The sequence below is a fragment of the Anser cygnoides genome, chromosome 7, assembly GCF_040182565.1.
Source record: "Anser cygnoides isolate HZ-2024a breed goose chromosome 7, Taihu_goose_T2T_genome, whole genome shotgun sequence".
Taxonomy (NCBI): Eukaryota; Metazoa; Chordata; class Aves; order Anseriformes; family Anatidae; genus Anser; species Anser cygnoides.
The window spans coordinates 25,645,309-25,650,822 of NC_089879.1; the positions used below are offsets into that span (position 1 = coordinate 25,645,309).

Genomic DNA, 5,514 nt, shown 5'->3' on the forward strand with positions numbered 1-5,514 from the left:
AGACAAGCAACAGAGTCAAGAAGAAAGGAAATAAATTCAGTGGCACTGGAGGGCTGCCTGCTCCAGCCCCAGCTGCAGCCACTGCAGTCAGTTCTCCCCTCCGTCCCTGCTGCTCCAGCACGGGGCACTCTTCCTCTGGAAAACCCTACTCTGGGCTGAAGGAAACTGCCTCAATTTTGTACTAAAATCCCACCGAGACAAAAGACTCCCTCCTCATCCCACCGCTGTGTTTTCCTCCCCCAGAATCAGCTCTTGCTATGTCTCAGGTTACGCTTTCATGGAGCAAGGCCCCAGCAAAGGAGGCAACAGAGGCACCCCTGCAAGGGCAGCAGGCCTTGCTCCGCACAGAATTTGGGTTAAACACGCAGTTCGTTCCTGTTGTGCAAAGCTGCACAGTGCATCTTCTCATCTACTGTGGAAAATCCTTACAAGATAAGGTAAGAACACTGCTCACTTTGGAATCTGTGCTCAGGGAGATTTTGTATCGGATTGAGAGGGATTCTGGTGTGTTGTTAACTTGCAGGTCACATTAGAATAGTCTTCAAACCATCTTCACTAGAAAAAGTGCCAAAAATGGACTCATTTTCCTTTTCTTAAACTTCAAGCAAAGTAAGTATCCGAATTAATTAACTGCTCAGAATATCTGCACTGCCATCTCTTTCTTATCAACCCTACTTATTCTGAGCCCCTGCCACCCAAAGTCAACGCTATACAGTTTCTGCTTTTGTCAGTGGCTCAGTTATTATCCAGTGTATAATTCCCACAAGTCCCCCTTTGTGCTGTCCATCATTATATCCCAAATCACAAGACTGAAAATGCTGGCTACGCATTCTTTGCAAGCATATTACTGGATCCCATGGATAACCAGGGGAGCTGTAGACATGCTGCCACCAATATGTCCCCCAGAACTAAAAGTCACCTATTTTTCCTCTCATCAGTACAATGAAAAGATACTTCTTCCTTGCCCCCACTGCTCAACAACAACAGAGGTAATTAGCTTGATTTCAGGAAAGATGCTGCAGCAGAAAACCAAGTCCAATATTGGTAAGCAACTACTCGTTTTCATCCCCTTGGTCACATTATACAAGGCTTCTTTGTATTGGAGATAATGACGACTGTAAGTTTCTCTCTGTAGACAAATGATTTAAGGATACTCTCAACCTGTTTGGAAATCCTTCCCCAGGACTTTGCAACTTGTAACATGAATGTCTTCATTGATACCTTATGTTTGACATAATACACTTAACAAAAGTACATTTGCTTGAATAGCTCTTTGGTAAAACAAGGTATCAGGAGACCAGCTGGAGGCTTGGACTGAATGTGTGGATGTTTTATTAGCACACAGTGACAATTGCCTACTTCTGCTCTGACACTGCGTCTGCATGCATGCAGTGGTCTGTTTTACAGTACGTCAGGTTGGTCTAGGAGACAAGTCTTTTCTGAGACTAACAGCACAAAGTACTTTTATCTCCCACTGTTCATTTCTATGACATGACACGTGGCAGCAATTTCTACTTTTATTTGTAAATCTGCTGGCTACCATCCAGCCCTGCTAAAAAGAGATCAGAAATGAGGGCCAATTGCTCTCCAGCTGTTTCAGCCCTTGCATGACAAAACAGGGAGGTAACTGGATGACCCTCTGTCAGGAAGACCAAAAACCATTAAGTGAAATACAAGGGAAAAACCTAACGCGCACACAGACAAATCCTTTTGTATACCACTGAAAAAGTTGCAAGCAACTAATAAAGCAAACTACTACACTAAAAACAGTTGCCGAAACAGAGTGGGGAGAGTTCAGGCTGAGATTCTCTGTACTGCTCCTCCTCTCCACTCTTCCCTTCTCCCCAGTTTCTTCATGATGAAATGTGAGCAATTCAGCCAACAGGATCCTTTCATTTGTGCCCACAATAGACTGAGGGAAAATAATCAGATATGGAAGGGAAGATTATTATTTCTAAATAGAATAACATCACTGAGGTATTTCAACAATAGGGCAAAATAAGGCTCACATGCCTGAGGCTTTACGTGCTCTGTAAACAGTCTCGGTATAATGGTGAAGCACTGCATGAACTAGAAGAAAAACTCCAGCAGTTTAACCTCATAACCCAGCACCAAAAAAAGCAAATGGCCAACATGGAGCAAACAAATCCACTCAACACCACTACCTTACTCTGTCGTTGTTGAGAAAAGAACACAGAGAACCAGACTGATAGTGGGCTAGATACAGTAGCTTGCAGGATTCCTGAATCACACCTGAAGATACCGGTTCTTACATTCACTGTAGTGTAAATGACCTGAACCTCCATATCTATTAGAATCTACTCGTTAAAGAGAACAACACTTGAAAAAACAGCAGGTACAAGAAATCAGAAGTGGCATAGAACTGCAGAGTGTAGCAAGATTTCAAAGCAAATTCAGGTTATCAGGTATCTGGAAATTCAAAAGCAAAGCTCCTAACCACAGCTGAAACACTATGAAACGTACAACCTTCAGTGTTTGGTATGTTCCAAAAATCTAAATTTGTATTCCATATCATAATGTCCTGGTTATGGAGTGGATGAACAAAACATAGTTTTGCTTAAAAGTATGTTATATTACTATTAATGTTGTATTAATGTTAAATAAACTGTAATTAATTGCTAATGCGACACATCTAATGAGACACAATACACAGAAACGTAAGTTTGTTGGGAAAACACTGGCAGTTTTGATAGCCAAGTAGAGGTATTTATTATTTATGCTGTTTTTATTGTTGTACTACATGGCAATATACAAGTTCCAGCTGAATTTCTATTTGAACCATTTCTGCTTTCTGGAAATGCATTGACCGTGCTACCTACACATTTTGCAATCGATCACTGGCCATGAGACTCAGTCACTAAAAATGAAATATTTTATATTTTTAAATATAAACTGCACTGAACAAATGCACTCAAGATTTTAAAACCTGACCTGGATACACAAAGATTACAGAAGCAAGAGAAAAAACACATTTTGTGCGCAGTCCTGATAAAATTATCAGTGAAAGTTAACTGTGATACATAAATCCAAACAGATACTCAACACAGTACATAATTCAGCAGAAAGATGGACTGAAAGCCATTATCTCTCCCAAAGCAGTTATTTCAGCCTGAACACTGAACATATATTACGTTCATGGACTCAGCTTTATAAAGTTACATTCTGAAATGACTCAATTGTAAATGCTGGATCTGTGGAAACCCATGGTCACCAGACAGCATTCTAACTTCTGCCCCACAGGCCGAGTGAAAGGACGCAGGGAAAACCAAGCAACAGCTGGGAAGTGATTCTGCAGCAGCGCCCTGGTGCTACGGCCACGATACATCAAGCACTGGTGAGTCAGTAAAACGTGTCTCTGTCATGGTAGAACATGGTAGAACCATGGCAGTGGTGCTGGATGCAGCTCCATTATCTCCCATGCAATACCCAGCTCTCCAGAAAGCTTTGGCAAAAATTCTCTGTTCGTCTTTTTGCCACTGTTGCTATGTAGCACTAAAGCTATGCACCTCTACCTTTTTTATTACCAGATCAAGCAAAGGGGCATTATTAGAGTCTACCCCAATGTAGGTCATGTTGCACACAGATGTATCACGCAGAACTTTCTTCCTATCCTTATTCACGGGCATTCACTGGTCTGAGTATCGTGCTATAAAGGTTCAATTCATTAATTTCATCATCCGAGAGCAATATAAAAGGGGAAAAAAGTCTATAAACAGATTCAGTTCTATTTACTGGCTTGTTATAGCAGTGCTTTCTCTACAGAACAAGGCACTCCTAGATTTGCTACTCTGCATAGAGCCTCTAAAATGATTTTAAAACTACAAACAAATTGTGTGCTTCAACACTGAGAGAGCCAGCAAGACCTTGCTTCAGCTTTTTTAGCAGCCTTTTGTCAACAGCTGATACCCAGGGAAAGGCATAGCAGTGGAAAGCCCATGAGATGTGAAGTGTGGACATTAAATGCAAAAACACTGTTCATAAATTAAAACTGACAGAAGATTACTTCTCCAAACCCCCATTACTGATACTCTATTAATATTTTTTTTTTTTTTTTTTTTTAAGAACTGCTTGCATTCCTAGAATATTACCGAGAAGCTTTAGCTAATGACCGGAAGTGATGCAACATATACAGAACTTTGTGCCATTTGATAAAGTGACTTTACATGCTGTGAAGTTGTCTGTTCTTCCTCAGATTATTTGTCCTTTGGGAGACTGGTCAAGCCCTGTGTAGGTTGTAAAATTTTTCCTTATTTTTTCCCCTTTATTTTTAACCTTTAATTTTCCTTCCAACATAAATGCAGACTGTACATTGTATTTAAAACACTGGTACATCAAAGCAATACAGAGCAAGGTTACACTAATTCAAGCAATTATTTTTCTTAAATACTATAAAAATCTGTATTACTAGCAATTATGTCACAGGGCCACTCAACTCAAACACAAGATGAGGCCTGCTTTTGTGCCAACTGCTTTCATATCACCTGTTTAAGGTAAAAGAAAAAAAAAAAGAAAAAACACGAAGAGATTCCAACAGAAGTTTCACAGTGAACCTACAAAGTTATCTTGTATTCTAAAATTGATCTCTTGCATGTTCACATGTATAGCTGAAAATTCCTCATGAAAAAAGTTATTTCAAAGTCAGTCTTTTCCTCAATATTTTAAATGGTGCTCAACACATACATGCTGTCAGTCTGTACAAATGTAAAGGTGAAAAATATAATTTGATTACAAAAGAATTTCACTTTACACCATCTGTATACCAGACGATGCTTTTCATAGGATTCATTTATGACCATCCTCACTCACTCTAATGAGATGTTACCTCTTAATTCATAACGCATGCATTTTCTGTGTACTTGTACAGAATAAGTAGTGTTTTTATTTTAACTCCTACTTTAGTGTGAACAGTTAAGGTATTACACAGTGACTCAACTGTGATGAATGAGAGGGAAATTTATGCATGTTATTTTAATGAAGAGACTTCACTTGTCTGGCTTCAAAAGAGCCAAGGAAGGAAATGATAAAAGCACCACCTCTTAGACTCTTTTGAACATCAAGTCAGACATTTTAAGGTGTTTCTCAATAAAGCCATGAGAGCTTTCATGTAGGTTATTCATATTATGGCACTTGGACTCTCCTAACAGGTATTTAGTTACCTAGGACATCTAGGTTAAAAAAAAAAAGTCTGCTAAAATTAACTATTTCTGTCAGACAAGATTCCTTTCCCAACCTTCAAAACCCTTAATTTTCCTGGAAGTTGCACCAAAATACCATTGTTCATGCTTCATCTCATGTAAGTAAGTTGCCTTTGACAAATGATATCACATTAAGTTTTAAGCTTAGATCACTGGTTATCTGTGAACACAAAGGAAAGGCAGTCTTCACCTCTTTCAACAAAAATTGTCCTGCTCCTTCATAATTATAACACGGAATATTGATACTTGTGTATCTATTACTTTGTTGGACTAGAGTATTTGAAGTAATTACACATAC

General features: G+C 39.2%; 1 long non-coding RNA gene across 2 annotated transcripts in view; it reads left to right on the forward strand.

Annotated features, from left to right (window-relative positions):
- LOC136791209 (uncharacterized) overlaps positions 1 to 5,514 on the forward strand; it is a 33,481-nt gene that overhangs the window by 19,769 nt on the left and 8,198 nt on the right. For both annotated transcript variants that reach the window (XR_010832690.1, XR_010832689.1), the window contains exon 2: positions 3,262 to 3,355. This is a non-coding gene — a long non-coding RNA (uncharacterized lncRNA). The remainder of the gene's footprint in view (positions 1 to 3,261; positions 3,356 to 5,514) is intronic.